We start from the raw sequence: 22,708 nt of genomic DNA, 5'->3' as shown, positions 1-22,708 counted from the left end.
ACACAGGGTCTCACTAAGTTTCTCACTGAGTAGCTGAGGCTGGCTCTGAACTTAAAATATTTCTGCCTCACCCTTCTGAATCACTGAAACTAGACACATGTCACCATATTGGTCCTATTTAGGTTTGTGAATAAGCAAAATTGGGATGGCTAACAGAAAGAACTGTAACAATCACTCCTTTCTTCCAAAGGTTTAAACACTGGGCTACTTTCAACCTATAATGAGGTAATATTATCCATTTTAGTCAGTAATCTGTTTATTCTATTCTATCAAGACAATTTGTAATGGCCTGAAGTTTGATTTACTTTGAAAATGTTATTCATTGTGTTAGAACATCTATGATTTTCTGTGGGCTATGTTAGAATACTTGGTTCAATGTCTATGAAAAATTATGAAGGTACATATTTATTTTTTGATTTTTAATTAAATTGGCAGTTTGAAGTGGGTTATATTATCAGTGATTCTGAATTCATGTTTGACATTGGTAATAGTCATGAATGTCAATTGTCTCAAGGTTACCACTAAGATGAAAACTTTTAAAAAGAAGAAAGTCCACATTTGAACAATTAGAAAGTTTTGCACATAACTGCAAACTAGTTTCACAGTGTAGAATAAATGTCATTTCCTCTATAAAGCTATACAATTTACAAAATCAACAGAAATACTGGAATTTGACAAAATAATTCTGACATCTACCTAGAAGAGAATGCGAAATAGGTCGCAGATTTTTAAGTTGAAAATAGCAATATTAGTCTACGCCAGAGAGCGGTGGAGGCGCGAGTCTGAGCCAGACCCGCGTCTGAGTCCGAGTGGGTTTAGATTGCCAGCATCACGAGGGCGCCACAGCGGATGCCGAGGGAGCACGCAGCACCGGTAATAGTCCCCGCTGGGACTCAGCCCTGCCTGCCCGATGGGGCGCGCATCCCGGCGATGCACCAGCGCCGGGCCCGCGCCCCCAGCCCAGCGCACGAGTTCAGGCCGCAGCCCGCGCCTCTGCCTGAGCCCGAGCGCCCCGGCCCCGGGGGCCCGCTCCCCGGAACCCGCGGCGGCAGGGAGATCATGGGCAGGTTCGAGTTCTCCCGCAAGGACCTGATCGGCCACAGCGCCTTCGCGGTGGTCTTCAAGCACAACCTGAAGGTCGCAGTCAAGTGTAATAACAAGAAGAATCTGGCCAAGTCCCAGACACTGCAGGGGAAGGAAATAAAAATACTCAAGGTACTGAAGCATGAGAACATTGTGGCCTTGTATAACTTCCAGGAGATGGCCAATTCCGTCTACCTGTTCATGGAGTACTGTAATGGTGAGGACCTGGCTGACTACCTGCACACCATGGGGACCTTGAGCGAAGACACCATCAGGCTCTTCCTGCAGCAGATTGCAGGTGCCATGTGGCTGCTGCACAGCAAGGGCATCATCCACCTTAACCTCAAGCCCCAGAACATCCTGCTGTCCAACCCTGGGGGGCAACGTGCGAATCCCAATCACATCCGCGTCAAGATCCCTGACTTTGGGTTTGCCCGGTACCTCCAGAGCAACATGATGGCAGCCACGCTCTGGGGCTCTCCCATGTACATGGCCCCTGAAGTCATCATGTCCCAGCACTACGATGGGAAGGCAGACCTGTGGAGCAGCGGCACCTTCGTGTACCAGTGCCTGACTGGCAAGGCCCCGTTCCAGGCCAGCAGCCCTCAGGATCTGCGCCTGTTCTAGGAGAAGAACAAGACTCTTGTGCCTGTCATCCCCCCGGAGATGTCGGCACCCCTAAGGCAGCTGCTCCTGGCTCTGCTGCAGAGCAACCACAAAGACCGCATGGACTTCGAGGAATTTTTTCGTCACCCTTTCTTGGACGCCAGTGCCTCCATTAAGTCCCCACCGGTGCCTGTGCCCTCAGGGTCTGGCAGCAGCTCCAGGAGTAGCTCCACTTCTCATCTTGTCTCCCGCCGTCCCTAGGGGAGATGCCCCACATGCAGAAGACGCTCGCCTCCCCAGCGGACAAGGCCGGCTTCCTGCAAGGCTCCTGGGACTCTGCTGGCAGCAGCAAGGACTCTTGTGACACAGACAACTTCATCATGGTCCCAGCCCAGTTTCCAGGGGACCTGGTGGCTGAGGTGGCCTGTGCTAAGCCACCACCGGATAGTCTGCTGTGTAGCGGGAGTTCCCTGGTGGCCTCTGCCGGCCTGGAGAGCCACGGCCGGACCCCATCTCCCTCTCCCTCTCCCACCTGCAGCAGCTCCCCCAGCCCCTCTGGCCTGGCTGGCCCATTCTCTAGCAGTCGGTGTGGAGCCTCGGTGCCCATCCCGGTCCCCACCCAGGTGCACAACTACCAGTGCATTGAGCAGAATCTGCACTCTCCAACTCTACCCCAGACGCCCTGGTCTTCTGCCATCCGCAGGTTGGGCAGCACCAGCCCCCTGGGTTTTGCCGGAGCTAGCCCATCTCCTCCATCCCACCCTGACGGAGCTGTCCTGGCCAGGAAGCTGTCCCTGGGTGGAGGCTGGCCCTACATGCCATCTCCTCAAGTTGGAGCCATTCCTGAGAGGTGGGGCTGGAGCAGGACACTCTCCCCACAGGGAGCCGAGATGCGGCCTGGAAGGTCCCTGCGTCCAGGCTCCTCCATGCCCAAACACTCCCCTTGGGCCCCAGGTCTTGGCTGCCACCTGCACAGCGCCGCCCCCAACCTGTCCGACTTGCACGTTGTTCGGCCCAAGCTCCCCAAGGCCCCTACGAACCTCCTGGGAGCATCTTTCAGCCCACCACAAGCCAGCCCTCCCCAGCCAGTTCATTTGCCACAGCCCTGCCGGTCCCTGCATGGCTCGCCCAAGCTGCCTGACTTCATGCAGCACAACTCCCTGCCTCCCATCCTGGGCTCTCCCACCAAGGCCCTGCCCTCCTAAGACTTTCCTAAGGCCCCCAGCTCTCAGGAACCTGCTGGCTCTCCTGGCCCGGCAGAATGTGTTGATGACCCCCCGACACACACACATGGAATCAGACGCTGTCCTATCTCTCAGAGGTGGGGCCCTTTCCGGGGCAGCAGCTGGGCTCTGGCCTGCGGCCTGCCGAGGACAACAGGGGCCCCTTGGCCAGTCCTTCAGCACCAGCCGCCTCACCGACCTGCTGCTCAAGGCTGCCATTTGGGACCCAGGCCTCCCACTCTGTCAGCACAGACAGCCTGCAGGAGAAGCCCATGGAGATTGCACCCTCTGCTGGCTTCGAAGGGAAGCTGCACCCAGGAGCCCGGGGTAGGGGAGCCAGCAGCCCCTCCCCAGTGGTCTTCACTGTGGATTCTCCCCTGAGTGGGACCACACCGCCCCAAGGACCCCGCACAAGAATGTTCTCAGTGGGCTCTGCTGGCTCCTCTGCCCGTCAACTGCTGCCCGGGGCCTTCATGAGCCTGTCCCTGAGCTCCCTGCCCCAGGCCACTGCTGCAGCTTTGCTGACCCACTCTCTGTCAACCTGGATGGGGCTGTGACCTTTGAGGCCCCTGATCTCGCAGAGGAGATGTTCATGGAGCAGGAGCACATGGAGATCCTGCACAGCCTGTGCTTCACACTTGCCTTCCTCCAGCTTGTCCTGGAGATCACTGCCCTCAAGGGCAGTGCCAGCTAGGGGGCCGAGGGCCCTGAGTGCCAGCTTCAGGAGAGCATGGTGGCCGACCAGATCAGCCTACTGAGCCGTGAGTGGGGCTTCGCAGAGCAGCTGGTGCTGTACTTGAACCTGGCTGAGCTCCTGTCCTCGGGCCTGCAGACCGCCATTGACCAGATCTGGGCCGGCAAGCTCTGCTTCTCATCTACCGTGAAGCAGGTGGTCCGCAGGCTCAAGGAGCTGTACAAGGCCAGCGTGGTGGTGGTGTCCTGTCAGGGCCTGAGCCTGCGGCTGCAGCACTTCTTCCTGGAAAAGCAGCGGCTTCTGGATGGCATCCATGGTGTCACCGCTGAGAGACTCATCCTCAGTCACGCTGTGCAGATGGTGCAGTTGGCCGCTCTGGATGAGTTCTTCCAGCACCAGGAGGGCTATGTACCTTGCTACCACAAGGCGTTGCTGCTGCTGGAGGGACTGCAGTGCATACTCAGGGACCAGGCAGACATTGAGAGTGTGGCCAAGTGCAAGCTGGGCATTGAGAGAAGGCTCTCGGCCTTGTTAACTGGCATCTGGGCCTGACCCACTGCCTGGTGTGCTGTGCTGGAGGGGCTGGACCCTCTCTGTGAACCCTGTGGGGTGGGTCCACGTGCTGGCCAGACTGTCAGGACAGGCCTGCCAGCCAAGGCTGATTGATGGTGCTGAGTCTGCGCCGCAGGCCCCTGGGAGGGCCATTAAGTGGAGCCATGTTGTTCAAGCCCCACCATGTGGTGTGTCTCCTGCTTCAGAGGCTGCTGGTCTTTGCCAGAGGTGGATTTCAGGGTGCCAGGGACAGTTCCCTCCCTCTGCAGGATTTCCAAATGGGTCCCCTGTGGCTGCCTCCCATGGCAGGCACAGGCTCCCAGTGGTAGCAGGTGGTGTTTGTGGTACCTGCCACCCTCCAAAGCCGGGGCAGCCATGAGGACAGGTGCGGCCCTGAGACAGCATTGCTGTGTCCATGCCAAAGCAAGCTCTTCCTCAGGGCTCACTGCCCAGTCGCTTGCCCAGGAACAAGGGTGCATTCTTGGTTCTCTGCCCTTCTCTATAGGAACTGTCCCTCTGAAACCACCCACCCAGTTCTGTGGCCACCTGTGCACTTTATGCTGACTGCCTGGAGAGCTGTGTAGACGGTGCAGACTGCGAGAACCCTCTCCTGCTCTGTGGGGAGCATGTGAACATGTGTGGACACGCATGGACACCCTGGAGCTCTGGATACGCACATAGGTGTATACACACGAGGAGACCCGCCAGCGTGTGTGTGCACGGCCTCCCCAGCCCTTGGTGTGGTCCTGGGAGGAAGAGGAACCACTGCCCTGTAGGAGACTCTGTCCGTGGGCTGAAAGGCTCTTAGGGACAGTGTGAAGCACTGAGTTTCCCAAACACAGAACAGATGTCCTCTTTCACACTTTACTCCTAAAATGTGTCTTATTTTTCTGCAGTTCTTTCTTTTTCATTGTTCAAAGGCGAGAATTTTAGGTGTTTGAGGAATTGCTCTAGGTGTGTGGGCTGAGCTTTGCTGTAGGTGCCACGTTGTGGGGGAGCAGGAGGAGCCTGACAGGTGCCAGGGTATGGCATGGCTCTCTTGCCAGGCACCCACTGCAATGTGGGTGTTTCTGGCTGGCTGCTCCCCACCGTCCTGCCCTGTGGCCACATGATAGGCAGTGCCCAGCCTCCATCCCCACCTGAACATTGTGGGCAGGGGAGGGTGGACATTTTGTGCAACAGGAAAAGTAACATATGCAGAACCTCCCTGGGTCTTCACAGCCGGTCCTGATGTCAAGGCTTCTTGCCTGGCATCTTCTGGGCTGGGCTGAGCCCTGTCTCCCAGGGCCCAGGGTGGGGTGTCCTCAGGGTGCCCTACCTGGACCTCCCTAGTCTTCCCACCCTGGCTTGGCTCAGCTTTGCCAGCCTTACTTGAATGTATCCCTGAGCATCCACGGAGGCAGATGTGGGTCAGTGGTGCCCACAATATAGGTTCAGAGGTCATGTGCCACATACACAGAAACATGTGGTTTTCCTTGCAATACTTGAAATGTCGCCACTGTGCTTGGACGTATGAGAAAATCCCCACCCCTGTCTCCCTCGTTGCCCTGGCTTCCATTCTGCATGTCTCCTGTTAGTATTTATTGCTTTATGCCAACCGGAACCCAGTGGTGCCACGCCCTGCCTGCTGGCCCCTCCTGGTGCCCATGGCTGTGGCTGTGTGTGCTGTGACTGGATGCCGCCCTCCACGAGGTGGTGCTCAGGCCTGTGTCTTGTTAGGGTGAATGTGTGAGTCCTCCCCTCACCTGTGTCCTGTGCCTCGAGGGAAGTAAACTTTGGAATTACAAAAAAAAAAAAAAAAAAAGCAATATTAAAACATGTTACTCTAAATACATTTTATAAATAAAACATATTGTAAATATAAAACATTTACAAATAAAACATATTATAAACATGTTTTATAAATAAAACAGAATAGGATTGGTGGTTAAAAAGAATAAGAATCACAAAGGCATGTGAAAGTTCTTTTATAAGGCAGGTTATTCAAAAAAATGGAACAAATGTTTGATCTCCTGGGAACAAAAGAGTAACTTACATTTCTACTTCATGGCTTATTCCAAAATAAATTCCAGAGAAATTAAAATTCAATATAAATAAATGAAACTGCACACCTACCATAATATTAAATATTTGTGTGATCTTTGGCAAGACAATACTTTTTAAGAGTTGCATATCTGATACCAAAGGCAGAAACCATAAAGGAGATTATTAATGTGTTTAACATAAAAATGCATAAGATGCAAATATCTCTAAAACTAACATTTAAAAGTTAAAGGCATGATCTTAAAGGTGTCAGAAGTCACCTTTGTGAGAGAGAGTGACTGAGAACCACACAGATTTTAATAGACCAAGGAGACATGAGGTTTAAGTGCCATGTGTTATCCTGAACTGGATTTGGTATTAAAACAAAAAAAGACATTTGTGAAAAATGAATAAAATCCAAGCACTGCTATTTATTTAATAGAATTCCAACAAATTTAATATTTTAGTTTTCATCATTGTTTTGTGGGTTATATAAGATGTTAACACAATGAGAAGCTGGATATAGAGTAGACAGGAGTTTTCTAGATTGTTTTTCCACGTTCTATAAATCCAAAGTAATCTTCAAATAAAACTGAAAAAAGAAAGGTAGATAACAAGGTGGAAAATTATTTTTAAGTTATGACTCATGAAAGACCAATATCCTTAATTTTTGAAGATCTTCTTCAAGTCCATATAAAAATAACGCTCTAATGAAGAAAGGATTTAGTGATACCAATAGAAATCACACACACACACACACAAAAAAAAAATAAATAAATAAAAAATAAATGGATAAAAAATATTAAAATGTTCAGTCTTAATCAAAAAATGCAAATTGCACAATGTAATTCTTTTTTCATCTACGAAGTTGGCAAAGATTTATTTAAAACATTTAGTATAGGGGCTGGGGATGTGGCTCAAGCAGCAGCGCGCTCGCCTGGCATGCGTGCGGCCCAGGTTCGATCCTCAGCACCACGTACAATACCGCTGATAACTAAAAAATAAATATTAAAAATTCTCTCTCTCTCTCCCTCCCTCCCTCTCTCACTCTCTCTTTAAAAAAAAAAACATTTAGTATAGTCTTAGGATATGAGAAAATGTAAACATAAAATCTAATCATCTCAATATTTTTAGTAATGTATCCAAGTTTCGATCATCTCAGTGATTTATCCTAAGGCTTTTAACTCTCAACAGACACAAAGCTTTAGTCACAATGGAGCAGCACCAACAGTAAGAACAAACATTGGAAACAGTTTCTAAATAGATTCTAACATGAGATAGATAAAATAAATTTTAATTGTTCCATTAATGGAATAGTATGCAATCATTTTTAAATGGCATTACATGAATAGACCAGCACAGAGGGATTTTTAGGGCAGGGATTCTTCTCTACATAATACTGCAGTGGTGGTGTAGGTCATGCACATTTGGCCAGACCCAAAGCACATACCAGAGCAAGAGAAAAAGCTAAGGTAAACCATGAACTTTGGGTGATCACTGTGTGTTAATATGGATTCAGTGATTATAACAAATACACCATTCTAATGGGGCATGTTTCTAATTGGGGAGGCTAAGCATGAGGAATACAGGGGGAAGGTGTGCCATCTTTGTAATCTCTGCTCATTTTTTTCTGTGAATTTAAAACCATTTCAAAAACTAAAATCTATTTTTTAAAAATATAATTACAAAGAAAAAATAGTGATAAGAAACACAATAATATATTTGAAATGCACAAATTCTAACAGGAACCTTTTCCCTTGACTGTGTCATGCTTTTCTGTAAAAATAAATAAGTTTTTAATTTTAGGTTTAAAAGGAATAGAATGTTGTGGCAAGGAGGCCAAGAGGACACAGAAGTCATAGGGCAAACCAAGTTGGAAAGTGAAAATAAAACAGAAAAATGTATTCCAGGTGAGTTAAGAAAAAGACAGAATGAAGGTAGAAAGTAATTGGTTAGAGATTCAGGACTGAGTCATAACTGGAGAGTATCCACCTGAGATCCGTTGGCTCTATAAGTGATGTATATGATGGGAAACTCAGCTGAAGGATGAATTATGCAGTGAAGAAAGTAAAGGGAACTTCAGTTCCAATTGTAGATTTCCCTAAGTTCTCTTCATTCAGTTGCCTGCAATTATTTCAGAATGTGAGGTCAACATTAAAGTATTACTAGTATACCCATTTTACAGACTTTTAGCAAATTTCATGCAATGTCATTTATGAAGTGCTTAGCATAAAGTGCCCAAAAATGATGAATATATTTTCTTAATTATCACCTTATCATTGTTAGGATGATCATTATTAAATTGAGGCTCCAAGAGGTTAACTGACTTGGGCAAGGGCACCCAACTAGAAAAGAATCTCTGCTCAGACTTGCATTCTAATCTATATAAGTCTGAGAGCCTTTTCTCTCTTGCCTGTTTTGAAAATTGGATGGGTGTAGTATACCAGCATCGGGATGTAAAAAAATGAAGTATTGCAACTCTATCCAGCATGGGAATGTAAAATTGCTCTTCCAATGCATTTTTGTATCAATTCCATAGATGTTTAATTCTGAGCATGAAGACTCAAGGAAAGGGTGCCCAATAGAAGTGTCTTCCATTGAGTAATCATAGGTTTTAGTTAGTATTTTTTTTTAATTTAAAATGCTGTTAGCTTATAATATCACTAATCTGCCCAAGAAGATATATCCCACACTTATCATTTGTTCACTCAACTAATAAATGTTTTGCATCAGCATGCACCACGGTCTAGACTCTCACATTACCAAGATAAATTAGACTCATGATCCCTCCCATTACATCAATTAACCAACTAATATTCACATTTTTCTTCTTGTCCCTCTTTCCTATGTCTACTTGCTTAGTCAAGCAATTATTCATTACCTGTGTGTTTAGGATTATCACAATACTCTTACATTATTTATAGTTAAGTTTTATTCCTGAATTCGATAACATAGATATATTTTAATTATTTTTAAATGATGGAGCCATTCTCTTGACCATGATGTACTATTTCCCCAGTAATTTCTCTTTCTCCAAAACAGATACACCAGTAGAGCTGGTTTCTTTTCCACACTGCCCCACACTACACCATCCCAAACCAGCATTTATGTTCTATCTCTATCTGCCTCCTCAAACTCTTCATTTTTTCCTTCCTTTAGTACTTTTGGTTTAGTGATATTTTAGGGTTCTCCTACACTCTGTACTTCCTAGTTTAATAATACTTATTTTGTGTTTAAATCCCACATCCTAGTCATACTCTGATTACCCACTTGTATTTTGATTATATTGAAAAATTTATCACTCTTGTTTGCTTTCCAATTCTTATTCCACTATTTGAAGTTTCATTTCTGATTTGTTTGCTTTTAAATTTTTTAAAATTTGTTTTAATTAGTTATACATGACAGTATAATGCACTTTTTTTGTTTGTTTAGAATACACTTTGCTATATCATGTATAATGGAGTAAAATTTCTCGTTGTCCTGGTTGTACATGATGTAGAATCACACCAGTCATATAATTATATATGCACATAGGGTTATAATGAATGTTTCATTCTATGATCCTTCCTACCCTACCCTCCTTCACTCCCCTCTAACTAATCTAAGGAACCCCATTGTGTATTAGCAGCCACATATCTGAGAAAACATTGGGCTTTTGGTTAGGGGTGATTAGCTTATTTCACTTAGCATGATAATCTCCAGCTCCATCATTTAACAGCAAATGGCATAATATCATACTTCTTAAAGGCTGAGTCACATTTTATATATATATATATATATATATATATATATATATATATATATATATATATATATATATGGAAGATGTTCTGTTTTATTAAAATAAGCTTGTATGTATTTCTCTTTTGCAACTATCTAAAATTCCATTGGTATGATTCTACCTTTAGGATACATTATTTTTTAAGGGCTAGAGTTCCTATATACACATTCCCTCAGATGGAGCAAATACATGGTACCTATTGTTTGATATCTTGAAAATTAGGCTTAGCTTTGTCTCATCCAGAGAAGTTAATGTCATGCTTGGGTTTATGTCCTTTTTGCTAATGATTTTTTACCAATTTTTAGCTTCCTGTGTTTTAAATGAGAATCAGCTATTGATGTGAATTTTATTCTTTGTAGGTAATTTTCTTGTCTTGAAATTTCTGAATTATTCTTTTAATTCTTGCAGTTGTGAAATTTTATTAGAATATGTTTGGATGTTTTTCTCTTTTGTGACTATCTAAAATTCCATTGTACCTTTCCACTTTTATAATAAACTAATAACTTATTTGGTGGTTTGGGGGGCAACTCTTCTCTTTTCTCCACCTCCTGCCATGATGGGGGTAGGCTTTGATCATCTAGGTTTGGGGGATCAGCCCTTCTGAGAGGAGCAGAACAGCCAGGTGGGGAGAGGCAGGGAGCTGGCAGGAGCAACCTTCAGTGTGGGAACAGCCCCATTTTGACCTCCAGTCTATCCACCTCAGCCTCCGGGGCTGGGAAGTTGGCCTCTGACCTGCATGGCTGTCCGGGGCTGAGAAGGTGGCCTCTAACCTTGAATGCAGCCCCCTGCGAAGTTTCCCACCCACAGGGGTGCTGTGAAGGTGCAGGCAGGCCCCAACAGAACAGACTCCCTCTAGCACCCACGGGGGCAGCCCAGGAGAGGGAGGGAGGCTGGCTTCAAAGCAGACTTTTCCACTTCCAGTGGGGGGTGGGGGGGACGGAAGTGGGGGCTCTTCTCTGGGTGGGGATTAGGGGAATGGGGTGGGTCTGGAAAAAGCCAAGAGCTGTTTCCATCCTGCCCTCCTTTGCCTGTGTAAGGTAGATCACCCCACAGAATCCAGGGCATTCCCCACCCATCCTAGAACTGCCCCAGAAACCTGGGGAAGCCAAAGACAAGATAGACCCACTCAGGTGCACCAGCAGCACCAGCAGCACCAGCAGCAAGACAGTATGTGTTCCAGCTTCAAGTAAACCCCTCTTCACTCTCCATGGGCCCAACGCTCTGCCACTCACCTCCAAGCCCACCTTTCACACATACCTGCCAGCCCGCTGCCCACCCCACTGGATCCCTACACGGAGCCCCCCACGCACCTTCTACACAAAACTCCACCTCCTCCAGGTTGCGAAGGGTGATCCGCATGAGGCTAGAGTTGAGCATCAGCTCATTCTTATGCGCTGGTCACAGGTAGGGGGGTGCTGGGTTCACAAAGAAGATCCTGGTGTCCCCGGTAGACACCTGGTTGTCACAGATGAGGGGGTCTCCAAAGCCACCAATGACTACCTTGTTGCCACCATCCAGAAGGCTCTCCTGGGACACCACATCTTTGCCCTTCAAGTACCGCCAGACTCGAACCTGGGTAGACACAGGGGCAGGTGTTAATGGTCCTCTTCCTCCTGGGGGAAGGATACCAGATAATGGCCTGGGCCCTTGTGGCTCTGACCTCAGCTGCTCAGGTGGAATGCCACAGTAGACACCAGGCCCAGGCAGAGATCTCTGGACTGCCCTGGGCAGAGGCTGCAGGGAAACATACACAGTGCTGGGGTGGTGCTGCCCCCCTATGTCATGTGAGGACATGGAACCTCTTCATGTGATAAGATGTCTCATGAACACAGGCCCACCCCAGGAATTAGCTCCTATTCCAGGTCTAACCAAGATCAGCACCCCAACTCCAAAATGTCCACCTCAGCTCAAGCTGGATTTGGGGAGGGGCCCACCTGGTCTGGAGTGCCTGCCTCCTCCACCCTTCCTTTTCTCCCCCAACCTGCCTACCACCACTTGCTCACACTCTGGGCAAAGCCAAGACTGGGACACAGGGATGGAGCCGGGTTTTGGGGCAAGCGGCCAGCCAGGATCTTTACACCCCTGTGGGTGGGCTGACACCTTCCTTCCAGGAAATGAAGGCCCCCTCCTCCAGTTCCAGCGTCAGGGCAGCCAAGGTAGCCATGAGCCACAAAGTCAAGTTCAGGCAGCTTTAGGCAGCCCCACCCTACACCTCTCCTCCTGGGACCCTGAGGGCATCTACTCTGACACTATTGCAGGAGGGACAGCTACAGCCCCCCCACCCAAGGTAGCCCACATAACAGGTCCACAGATCCTTTTACTCCCTGCGAATGGAGTTCTGGGAAGAGGCCCCTTCTTCAAGAGCTGTTGGGGGCCAGGGCTCTTGGAATGGGAGTGAAAAACAATGGGACGCCTTTCCACCTGCCAGCTCAGGACTGCAGAGTCTGCAGGGACCCCTCCATCAGCTGGTTCAGCCTCATCTAACCTCCACACATCTGTAGGCTCCAGCATGAGAGAACCCAGGCAGGAGAGGGCCTGCTGGTTTCATGGCCTCCCCCCACCCAGCCACACCCAGGAGCAAGGGAGGAAGTCGGGAAAATCCTGCAGGGGGTTGGCAAGGTGCCCAGCGGTGAGGGGAGGGTTTCGGGGTTCGGTGGGGGGGGACCCCCCCCCCCCCGCGCTGTAGCCCGCACAGACCACTCTGAAACCGGCCGCAACCCTCCCCATCTCCATGGAACAAGAATGATCCATTTCTGTTCCAGTGAGGTAGTCTGGGGGGCCAGAGGGAGAACCAACCTTGGGTCCCCAGGGCCCTCCCTGGAAGATTGTGGAGGAAACCCACCATACCTACTCCAGGAGCTCCCAGATCCAGCTGAAGGAGAAGTGGGACAAGATTCCCCTCCCTATGGCCAGGGGAGCTCCAGTATTCCCAGGAGCGGGATAGAGCACCTGCCCCTGCTCCCCTTTCCCCACTGGGCCCAGGCACGCGAGGTTCAGCAGCTGCCCCACCCACTCCCTGCTCCAGCCCCCCACAACCATGGCCGCAGCACCCCTCAGCAGTCTCCCTACGTTAGGAAATTAGGCTGTGCACCTCTTTCTCCCGGCACCCCCTTTAGCACTGGTATATCAGCCTCTGAGAAGGGGGAAACAGCACTGATCACAGTTAGAGCTCCCGTCCACACCCCAGGCAAAGAGTGTCACCTCCCTGACCCTACCCCTTTTCTTCGGCTGGTGGGGAGGGGGCGCGGCAGCCCCCATACTCCCTGGGGGGAGGTGCACTTGTTTTCGATAAGGGAAAGGGCTTTGGGCGGAGGGGAAGCCAACACCCGGTTGCCCGGCCTGGGCACCACCGGCGGTACAGCAGCAACACCGCAGGAACTTTCCCTGTCGCTCCAGAGTTTTCCTGGACCAGGCGCCCCACCCGGAGGCTTGGCGGTGGCCAAGGGAGCGCGAGCGGGGGCTGCGGAGCGTCCGGGATCATTCCCATGGCCTGGGATAGGGGTCCCAGCAGCGCGGCCAGCAAGCGAAGGGAGGGCCTTGGGGCGGCATCGCGGGGAAGAGGCCCCGGCCCGGGCCTCCCGGGGCTGGGGTCCCGGCGGGGCCCACCTTGCAAGAGTACGTGTGCTTCACCGGGTCCACGTTGAGGATCTCCTCCACCGTGCCGGTGAGCACCACGTTCGCCTCCTCCTTGCGCCGCTCCAGCGCGCGCTCCGGGCACGTCCCGCCGGCGATGGGCAGGGTGTGCGCGGCCACCACCAAGAGCAGCAGCAGTGGCCGCATCGGAGACGGGCCGGACGGCCGCAGGCTGGCCATGGCGCAGCCGAGGACAGCGGAAGGCGGCAGGGAGAGCGCGCAGGCTGGGCTGCGCCGGGGACCAGACTGGACAGGACAGGACGCAGCCACCCCCCCCCCCAGGCGGCTGGAGCGCGGGCGGCGCGGGGGCGGGGCGGGAGCGGGGCCAAGCAGCCCTGCCCCTCCCCCACGGGGGCCGCCCCGCCCGCCCGGTGCCCTGCGACCCGCGCCAGCCGCGAACAAAGCACCGGGACTGCGGCGCCGGGCGGAGGCAGGGGGTGGGGGCGCTAAGTCGCGCCGGGTGGCGGTGAGACCGTCCGGGGACACAGGCAGGCCCGGGGCGGGGCGGGGCGGGCCCAGGACTTTCTGCTGTGCTTCACCCCTGCGGACGCCCCTCCCCCGCCTGCGCGGACATCCCCCCCAGGAAATGCGGCTGAAGTCGGGTTAATGCAAAATCTAGAGGCGACGTGACTGGACTTCCAAGGGGTTCGCGGAGACAACTGGGCTGAAAGAGAGGCTGCTGGAGTCCGGACCCGCGGCCCCTCGGCCCACTGGCCTGCCCCTCCCCCGGCGGGGGAGTGGTCCCTCTAGCTGGGGTCCGCGACAGAGCTTTCGGGGTCCAGACTGTTGCTCACTAGGGCGCGGGGCGTCCCCAGCAGGCCGTGCCCCGCAACGGCAGACCAGTGCGGGCGGTGACTGACGGAAGCGGCGCACAGACCCTCCCACCTCCCGCCCGGGCTGTCCATCGGCTGGTGGTCTCGTCTGGGCGCCAGACACACCGCCTCACCGCTCCAGGCCACTCTCTCCAGCTTATCCTGGATAGGTGAGGCTCAGAGAGTCCAAGATAGAGCCCAGCCTAGCTGAAGATGGAGGGAAAGGACACCGTTCTGTCCTCTCAGAACTGGATCTGCAGTGTGCGAGGCACAGGTTTCTGAGCCAGAGGCATTGAGTGGTGGGGGTAGACACTCCCCAGAGGAGGACCCCAGCCCACTTTGGCCCTGGTGGGGGATTCCGGGAGAAAGTGACTCCAAGGATCTGTACTTACACTTGCTTTGTTGCAGCATGGCAAAAGGGGAACCTGGGCGGTCTTAGATCTGCATCCCACGCACCCAAAAGTGGTCTTCTGGGCCTCCAGCCAAATCATCCTGAGGCATTTGAAAGTTAAGGTCCAAGTGCCCCCAAGGTAGTGGTCCAGGGACTAGAGAGGTGCACATTCTTCCCCCGTACCCGGATCCTAGGTGCCCGGCCTGGCTCCTGTGGAACTCACTGGGTAAGTTGGAACAGGAGAAAAAGACTGAAAGAAGCATTTCCAGAAGAAGGGAGTGAATTGGCCCATCCGGGAAGGTCTGGGACATGCTCTCCTGGTGGACAGGGTAAACCACCAAATCCCGGCCTGCTGCACTTGGCCTCTTCATTAGGCATAGCTCTGGAGGATACACATGCCCCCTTCATCTATCCCCACCTCACTACAGGCAGGACAAAACAGGTGGGCAGGTTGCAGCCCCCAGTGTTGTGCAAGAGGCTCCCTTGCCCTCCCAACCACAGGTCTAAGGACCCACCCTCACTGCTTCCAGGGCTTTGGGAGGGGCTGATCCCATGGAGCCACACACTGTGGTCTGTGGAACCTGACCTGGCCTGACCTGTTCCTCCCTAATTCTGCCCACCCAAATGTGAAAGTGGAGCCATTGTGAGTCTGTGGCTCAGCCTGGCCAGGCAGCCCCAGCAAATGTGTCTCTTTATCATTCTTTAGATATGACCCCTTGACCCCAGGAGGCATGGAAGTATGTCTCCCTTCAATTTCTGGGAGAAGAGTCACAGTGGAGACCACTAGGCTCTGTGACACCTAGTCCCTTGACTTCTAGCCCAGGCCTGTCACCCAGGCCTGGTTCTCTCTCAAACCTCGTCCCTCCTAATTCATCAGCAGAGAGGGGGAGATCAGGCAGACAGACAGAAGGCAGTTTATCCTATACATCATCTTTATTCCTAGCACTTGATCCTGGTTGGGGCTCCTCTCTTCTTCTAGGCCTCGCCCCCGCGCAGGTGCAGGTTCAGAAACACAGTGCTCTGAGGGGTGAGTCCATACTCCCCCAGCAGCTGCGACTCTTCCATGGGCCTCCCCTCAAAGCTCAGCCAGAAGAGATCTCCCTGGGTGTGCTCCTGCTGGCCAAACTGCTGCTTGAGCTCCGCCACCTTCTGCGTCAGCCTGATGCTGTAGGGTCTGATGCGGCCCTTGTCGTTCCTCACCAGGATGCTCAGGGGGCTGTCACAGTTCTGCACCATCAGCAGGACTGTGCTGCCAGAGGCCAAGCCCTGGCTGATGAGAGGGACTCTGTCCTGCAGCACTGGGCCACTGGGCAGGGCCAGGTGCTGCTGGAAGGCAGGCACTCCAGTCTTCTGAAAATCTGCTGCTTCAGTTCCAACAGCATCGTGGACTCACTCAGGGACACATGGTGCTCCCCACCCCCCAGCATCTTCACCTCCAGGTTCTAGCCCTGGGGGCATCACCAAGGTTGGGCTCCCACACTGGCCACAGGTCCTGGGTGCTGTTCTCTGCTGGCTGCCTCCTCCACCCACTCGGCACAGGAAGGCCAGTCTCCCACAGCCTCCACGTTCCTCCCACCACCCTCCGTGTCCCCCTGTGGGCCCATCCCCTCTCCTCACACTTGGGAACCTGGCCAAGCTCAGGGCTTGGCAGTGGGTGCTCTGCTGCTGGGAGACCCCAGCAAGGGCAGGGAGGAAAGTGGGCTGGAGTAGCCCAGCTGCCCCACTGTGCCATCTGCCTCACCATGGCCCTGGTCTCCAGTGCTTGGTCCACCTCAAGTGCTCAGGATTTGGCTTCCTCTCCCCTCTAGCTGCTCCACAGTCCATTTATGAGTCTAAGCTACACACGTCAGAGGGCGGTGCCTCCCACAGCCCTCACCAGTGGCTGCTAGCCTTCAGTTTCGGTTTCCTTTTCCCAGTGCATGCCCCAGCATGAGTGAAGAAACAAGACAGAATGACAGGGAGATACTCTGGAGGGCCTGGCTCTCAACGGGACCTGAAGGCCAGGACCCAGTCCCTGCCTCCCAAGGCTCCACCAGGGTGTGCATTCAGAAGCTCGTAAATGTCCAGCACTCAGTCTGCCTACAAGATGCACAAAAGTCATAGTAAGGTCTCCTTCATGGCTCAAATTATTGTAGAAATGTTGTGCACCCTCAGGACCACCAGAGCTAAGTAGCACACAGGCCTTACGTGCAGTCTCACCCACTCCACGTCCCAAGGGTGTGTCAGCAGGGGTGGAGTGAGGGGCCCCATGTGCTTATGTGTGTCAGTGCTGCGTGAGGGGTGATCGTATGCTTATGTGTGCCTGCCCTGTCCTCCTGCCATTCACTTTAGCTGACACTCAGCACAAATACTGTGTGAAGGCCTCAGGGACCCATGTTCATTACTCTGGGAATCTGGGCCTTCATTGGTCCAGCCCAGCAGTGCTGGTTAGAGTTCACTCTGTGTACAATTCACAGGTCCTGTGAGCCCTTGGGCCAGAGCCCACCAGGAAGTCCTGATAGAGGCACTAGGCTATGCTGTCTGCAGAGCTTTGGGGCAGAGGTCAAAAGTGCGGAGGGGAGTGGGTTCAGGTGGGGTCTCTGCCAGACTGCCAGGTGGAAACAAGAGGACATCTGGGCAGTTCCTTCACAAAGAAAACCTTGGGTGGGATGTGTTGAATCATCACGGATGGTGCTGGAGGGAAAAGGAAAGGGCTAGAAGGGGTCAGGTGGTCAGCTGCTTCTCTGACTCACCTGAGAGCCCCCTCAGCTGTTCAGGCTGCAGGGTGGATTCTCAGTGCTAGGGTAGTGGCTTTCCTGACACACCCTGGCACATGGCAGGTACCAGTGTCTTAAGGACTGTCCATGGGGCATCCCAATGTGGCCATGGGTGTGGATCCAGCTCATACCCTGATCTGGTGCAGACCAGGCTGGGCTCTGGGCTCTCTGAGCCATTCCTAACTTGACATGTCTACCCTGTCCCTGGGCAGCACCATTGCCTGACTGCTCCGCTCTGCTACCACCTGCCCTGGAATATCTACATACCTTCCTGTCCCCAGAAGCTTATTAAGAGTTGGACTACAGATCTGGGAGGCTGAGGCAGGAGGATCACAAGTTCCAGGCCAGCCTTAGCAACATAGCCGGCAATGTAAGCAACTTACAAGACCCTCTCTCTAAATAAAAAAATTAAAAGGGTTGGGGATGTAGCTCATTGGTAAAGTACCTCTGGGTTCAATCCTCATTACTGAAAAAAGAGGGTACTGCCACAGGTATCCTCTTCATCAGAGAGAGATACCTGAAAGTCTTCTGCTGAAGCAGCCTGGGTAGACATCCTTGGTCTTCAGCAAGCACTGCCCAAGCTGGAAGGTAAGGTTAGATCTAAGGGTGCATAAATGGGGTGTGGTGCTGTTCTGAGGACCCTGCCACTGATACAAGGTTGAGGCAGAGTGCCCACGGACACAGCCAGGAATAGTCAGTGGTCACACCATATAGGGGGTCTGAGATCCTGCATCCCAAGTGCTGGCTGCCTGAGATCTCCTGATGTTTATCCATGTTTCTCCTGTGAAGTGCCTTCTCTGTACACCAGCGAGGGTTCATGGGGAATTTTTGCTATCCGGGGCCCCACAGGGCAGGATTCAGGCCTAGGAGAAGCAGATATGGAAGCTCAAAATAGAGAAAACTAGTCAGAGTTGCCTGGTAACAGCATTGGCCTTCTCCTGGGTAGAAGGATACAAGAAAAAGCTAATGGCCACCTGCTGAGAGCCTGACACTGATGGCAGCCCAGGTGCAGGCCGGTGTACCAGATGCCCCCCAATGTCTCATGTCCTTGCCCCGGTGTGGCCTGTGTCAGCATGCACACGGCATTGGGGTGGAGCAGTGGTAAATGTTCAGGAACAGAACACAGAATAGCAGCATACACTCAGGTGAGTGACAGGGAGCAGTGGTGCACACACAGGTGTGTGACCCAGGGACAACTAGTGGGTGTTCAATGCAGAGTGCCTGACATGGAGCATGCTCCCTCACACAGCCCAAGGCTGCCCAGTTGTCTGGGGCTCTCCCTTCAGTGTTTCTTCATGCTATAATACTGTCACCCTGTGCTGGTCACACCTCTGAACCAGCTGCATCAAGAAGAGGGCATGGGGGCTGGGGATGTGGCTCAAGCAGTAACGCACTTGCCTGGCATGCACGGGGCGCTGGATTTGATCCTCAGCCCCACATAAAAATAAAATAAAGATGTTGTGTCCACCGAAAACTGAAAAATAAATATTAAAAAAAAGAAGAAGGAATGGACACGTGAGGCCCCACCTGGAGGGCCAGCAGCCCCTTCATCAACACTAGTGTCTTTGTCATGTCAGAGAGTGTTGGAGGTAGGAAGCTTGGGTGGACGAGATCGCTGTCCTGGCTTCCTGATGTATAGACCGAGTCTGACTCCGGGCTCCCATTGCCACCCAGCCCCAGTCCTTGGGGGGCAGGTTTGAGGTACACTGGTGGCTTTGTGCATGGATGTCCTGTGAGGCCCTCTGGATGTGTAAGTTCCTATTCCTGACTAGCCAGGCTCCCCTGGGACCATCTCATCTCTTGCACTGTGTGAGGGCAGGTGGGGCAGCCCTGAATGCTGTTCCATGGGACCAGGACTCTGCTGCTGGATGGCCATGACCCAGGTGTGGCCCCAGGTGGGGATGTGTTGAGGCCCTGTGCAGAGCCCATATGCAGAGGCTCATGACCTGATGACAGCAACCTGGAAGGAATGGTGCACACATCTGCAGCCATACTTCACCCGTCTGCATGAACGGTCAACACAGGGCCTTGGGAACCCAGACAGGGCTCATCTATGGCTGCTCACTCCAGGGGTGTGTGGGCATTTGCAGGCCAGGTCCAGGGGCTGCCCAGTTCCCTAGAACCTAGCCTGTGATGGCAGGAGGAACTCAGGGCCCTGGGCACCATCTAGCCTTCTGAACAGTGCAGAGTCCCTACTCCCACCCCAGCCCCCACCTGCAGCACTGAGGCCGAGAGTAAATAAAACACCCACCTCACAGGAGACAGCTTTTTCTTGTTGATCAGAAGTCTGCCAGCCCAATTTATGATGGAACATAAGATCTCCAAATCTGAATTTATGTGCCGTAGTATAACGAGAGGTCAATGAGATTGAAAGTGGGCTCGTGAGAGGAGCTGGCAGGCTCACTCCCAGGTGCTGTAAGGAAACCTCACAGTCTTTGTCCCCAACTCCAGCCTGGCCCAAGAGGGAAAGGACCGCAAAGGAGAGCCCTGCCTGAGAGGCACACCGGTTTGTGTAAGAGGGAGAGAGAGGGACTCCGTCGGGGCAGGGCCACGGCTGTGGCAGGAGTCTTGGAGAGGGCCAGCCTGGACCATCTGTGCTGAGGATGCAGATCTTGTGCCTGGTCTCAGGCCTGGCCCTCAGCCGTGGGCGAGCCCCTGGCTCAGAACAGTCACAGCAGAGCTCTGGCTCTGGCCCAGGGACCCACCGCCAAATTGAGTTGCCATGGGTGACCATGAACCCATGGCTCCCACCCAAGCCCTCTGGAGCCCTCTGTCCTCATCACCCCCTGGAGTCAGGGGTGGGGTATGAGGAGGGTTGGGTCTGTCTGGGGTGTGCACCTGGCCAGCAGGAGGCTGGCTTTCTGTGCCCCAGGGCAGACCCTGACTTTAGGATTTATACAAATAAATGAAATGAAAAGGGCTGGCAGCCCTGATCTGATTACAGCCATTCATTCTCTGGTCGTTAATAATTTGTGCAATAAAGGGTTGTGGCTGCTCCAGTGTGGGGGTGGCTGCGGCTCAGCCTTCCCTTGGCGCCAGCTTCTGGAGCTGGAAACATGAATTATTAGTTTCTTATCGCTCAGACCGCCATCGCTCATGCTGCCAGGACCTGGTGGGAGCTGGCGGAGGTCCCCTGCCTCCTCTGCTGGCCCTGAGCTGCTGCTTCTCTTGGAGACTCCCGGTGGGGCTCAGCACTACCCCACCCAGCCCCTCTGGGAGTGTGACCCCTGGAGCAGGAGGCTGCAACAGGCATGGGAGCTGCAGTGCTGTGCTCTGAGCCTCAGATCCTCTCTGTAAGTGAAGCCAGACCTCACACGCCAGCAAAGCACTTGCCCAGTGAGGGTGGGGTCCTTATCAGTGTGCTCTCCAAGGGCCACAGACTGCCTAGTCCCTGACCAGAGAGGAGAGGAAGTCCCATCTGGGAGCCACAGTGCCTGAGATCAGAGCTCCATCACCTGCAGGACAGCCAGGGCTTGAGGAAACCCTGAGGAAAGGGATGGTGCTGGCTGGGGTCTGGGTGGGGTAGCAGGGAGCCTTCTGTGGGCTTTGTGCCTGGTCTCCTGGGCTTTTTGTCTGCACCTCCAAGTACAGCTGAGGTGTGTGGGCTGGGGGCTGAACTCAAGGCCACAGCCCAGGTGGTGACAAGGTGGTTACATGTCACAGAAGCATGCACCCTCCTGCAAGGCTCCCAGCTAAGCTGGGGAGTGCCAGGCTAAGGCAAAGCTAGGGTGAGGGAGGAATGGGGACCTGACACTCACCTCAGCCTCTTGCCTGCCAAGCTCCGCCAGGAGCCTCCTGGGCTGCAGCCCTGCTTCATCTCTGTGAGGATGTGGAACCTAGAGGGTAGGCATTGCGCCCAGGGCTGTTTGCCCACCACTTCCTGGCTGTGTGGCCTTGGAGAGACTGTCAGTTCTTCCAACCTCAGTCTGTAAAATGGGAATGAGGATAAAGGAGACAAAATTAAGTATTTATTGAGTGTCCGTGGGGTGCAGGTATCATAGTGGAGTGGGGTGGCCCCTGCAGGCCTGCATGCTGGGCAGTCCCATCCTTCAGGCAGCATTGCTTCAAAAAGTCTTACCACATTCCATCTGCTTTCTGTTTTCTTAACGTCTGGACAGAGTTGTAGTGAATGTTCCAATGTACTTGTCTCCTCCCAGGTCATCTCTGTCATTTCTGGGTCACCTTCAATTGACTGGTTTTCTCTTCCCCTGCTGGGCTGTTTTCTGCTTCTTTGCACACCTGTGAGGGTATTCTCTCTCTCTCTCTCTCTCTCTCTCTCTCTCTCTCTCTCTCTCTCTCTCTCTCTCTCTCTTCCCCTCCCTCCCTCCCTCCATGTTTATTTTGTTTATTTATCTTTATGTGGTGCTGAGGATCAAACCCAGGGCCTCATACCTGCTACACCTCATCTCTGAGCTAGCCCTCTCATAGTGCCTGGGCTGCACAACATGGCTGACCCCATGCCCTCTGCAACCTGCTGAACACACCCTCAGCCCCAACAGCTGCCAACCCACTTTTTTTTTGGTAGTACAGATGGATAGAATGCCTTTATTTTATTTGTTTATTTTTGTGTGGTACAAAGGATCAAGCCCAGTGCTCACACATGCTAGGCAAGCGCTCTGCTACTGAGCTATAGCCCTGCCAATCCAATTTTGCTATGGTGTTTTGGTTAGGTCTGGGACTTCCTGAACATTGCCCAGGGAGAGATTGAAGGGGCTCTGTGGGCAAGGGCTGAGGGGCTGCAGCCCCTGCAGCAGCCAAGTCCGGCTACTTTCTACTTTGAGGGCATAGCCTTTCTTCCACCTGCTGTGGCAGAACAGGAAGCCCCCACCCTGCACCTGGCACTGAAGACCACTCATCAGGGCCTGAGACACAGAGTAGCCCTGGGGTCCCTCTTTCTAACCCTGTGAATCCTTGATACCAGTTTTGAATGCCATTTCCACCAGGAAGCTTCCTGGATCCTCCAGTCAGAAAGCATCCTGTTCCTTGAGTTTCAGAACACACCCAAACCATGGTATTCTGACTCCCACAGAAATCCTGTCTTCCTCTAACTGGACAGGAGCCCCAGTGGATGGCACTCAGGCATTCTTGGCTGATGGTTCTTTAACTGAAACCAGAAGAGAACAGCCAACCAAGGGCACTGTCCTTCTGGCTGGGC

General features: G+C 52.5%; 3 pseudogenes; 1 reads left to right on the top strand and 2 right to left on the bottom strand.

The window, feature by feature from the left end:
• Positions 1 to 930: 930 nt before the first annotated feature.
• LOC143640345 (serine/threonine-protein kinase ULK1 pseudogene) lies at positions 931 to 4,158 on the top strand (annotated as a pseudogene).
• Positions 4,159 to 10,538: 6,380 nt separating this feature from the next.
• LOC143640344 (agrin-like) lies at positions 10,539 to 13,774 on the bottom strand (annotated as a pseudogene).
• A 1,998-nt stretch (positions 13,775 to 15,772) lies between these two features.
• On the bottom strand, positions 15,773 to 17,047 carry LOC143640343 (ubiquitin-like protein ISG15 pseudogene; annotated as a pseudogene).
• Between the last annotated feature and the right edge of the window lie 5,661 nt (positions 17,048 to 22,708).

Source organism: Callospermophilus lateralis, unplaced genomic scaffold (assembly GCF_048772815.1).
Source record: "Callospermophilus lateralis isolate mCalLat2 unplaced genomic scaffold, mCalLat2.hap1 Scaffold_1857, whole genome shotgun sequence".
NCBI classification, from domain to species: domain Eukaryota; kingdom Metazoa; phylum Chordata; class Mammalia; order Rodentia; family Sciuridae; genus Callospermophilus; species Callospermophilus lateralis.
This window is presented reverse-complemented; position numbering and strand designations above follow the sequence as displayed.